This window comes from Panicum virgatum, chromosome 7K (assembly GCF_016808335.1).
Source record: "Panicum virgatum strain AP13 chromosome 7K, P.virgatum_v5, whole genome shotgun sequence".
NCBI classification, from domain to species: domain Eukaryota; kingdom Viridiplantae; phylum Streptophyta; class Magnoliopsida; order Poales; family Poaceae; genus Panicum; species Panicum virgatum.
Window position 1 is genome coordinate 19,078,635 of NC_053142.1, and position 1,452 is coordinate 19,080,086.

Below are 1,452 nucleotides of genomic sequence, written 5' to 3' on the forward strand. Positions count from 1 at the left end.
CGATGCGCCCGGTAGCTAAAGCTCAAATATACTCGGTAAAACGAAAACTCACCAGCAAATCAAGTCGCTCGAATGTGAGGCGTCCTTGATCAACTTGAAAGAACTCGTCGAAAAATAAGAGAAAAGGCGAAGTCGCCAAAAAAGTGCAAAGGAATTGTAAAGTTTGTTGTATTGGATGTGTATCAAGTTTTCCGGTCCCATACAACTGATATATATAGCCTAGCGCTATCAAGTCCTAACCGATTATGGCAAATATTACTTGACTAAAAAGAAAAGACTTTCTAAAAGATAAACTACTTTAAATACTACCTTGCGGAATCCATATTCTATTGAGCATAAGAAACACCAACAAGCATTTCTGGCGCCGTTGCCGGGGAAGCAATTGGCTAAAGATATCGTCGAATAGTTTTATAAAATTTGCTAATTTATCACCGCTAATTTTAGCGGGATTACCATTGCTCTCGGTATCTTTGTGATTTCTGCAGAGCAGTGCGGGACCAGAATTGATCTATCATATTACTTCAACTCAGATCTAGAAGAATTGGGTGAATTATTTGACGCATAGCCGTCCTACCAGAAGGAATTTTCTTAGGATCAAGGTTTGACAACGCCAGCTTCAACACCCATGGCTCAGATGACACTCCGTCAATTCTCAGCCCCGTCCAATAGCCATATCCCTATTGGACTGACCAGTCACCAAGGCACTGATGGCTTTGAGATAAAGACTGGTCTTGTCAACATAATCCAAGCAAGTCCCTTCTACGGAAAGGCATCAGAGGATGCCAACGCTCATCTTCAAAATTTTCTGGAAGTGAGCAGCATAATCAACCCAAGAGGCACTACGATGGATAATATTCGTCTTCGACTGTTCCCATTCTCTTTGCTTGGAAAAGCAAAGACATGGTTTTACACCTTCAAGAAAGAATTTGGCACTTGGGATGCGTGCGCCAATGCTTTTCTGGTCAAGTACTTTCCAATGGGCAAAACCAACGCCCTTCGAAATAGGATTTCCAGTTTTCAACAACTCCAGGACGAAACAGTCCCGGAAGCTTGGGAACGTCTTCAGGAATACATTGCAGCATGCCCACACCACGGTATGGAAGAATGGCTTATCATTCAGAACTTCTTCCATGGCCTGAACCAGCGATTGCAAGATCACATGGATGCAGCAGCTGAGGAGCATTCCTCACCCTCAATGTTGCAGGAGCTAAAGTGCTCATCGACAAGGTTGTTTCCAACCAGAGTTGGAAGACAGATAGGCAGCTGGCCCATGCAAAAGGAATACATGAAATTGACAGTGTTGATAGGCTGGTAGCCAAGATGGATCTTCTCATGGAAAAGCTGGAATCTCCACACCAGGAGGTTAACCAGACTGAGTCTCAAATGACATGTGAGAAATGTGGCAATACTAGATACTCGGGCAAATCTTGCCCGTTCACTCAAGAGGACGAG

At 43.7% G+C, this 1,452-nt stretch overlaps 1 non-coding gene across 1 annotated transcript; it reads right to left on the minus strand.

The window, feature by feature from the left end:
* Window positions 1-991: 991 nt before the first annotated feature.
* On the minus strand, window positions 992-1,098 carry LOC120643292. The gene has a single exon (XR_005662971.1). It is a non-coding gene; the product is annotated as a small nucleolar RNA R71 (small nucleolar RNA).
* Window positions 1,099-1,452: the final 354 nt, after the last annotated feature.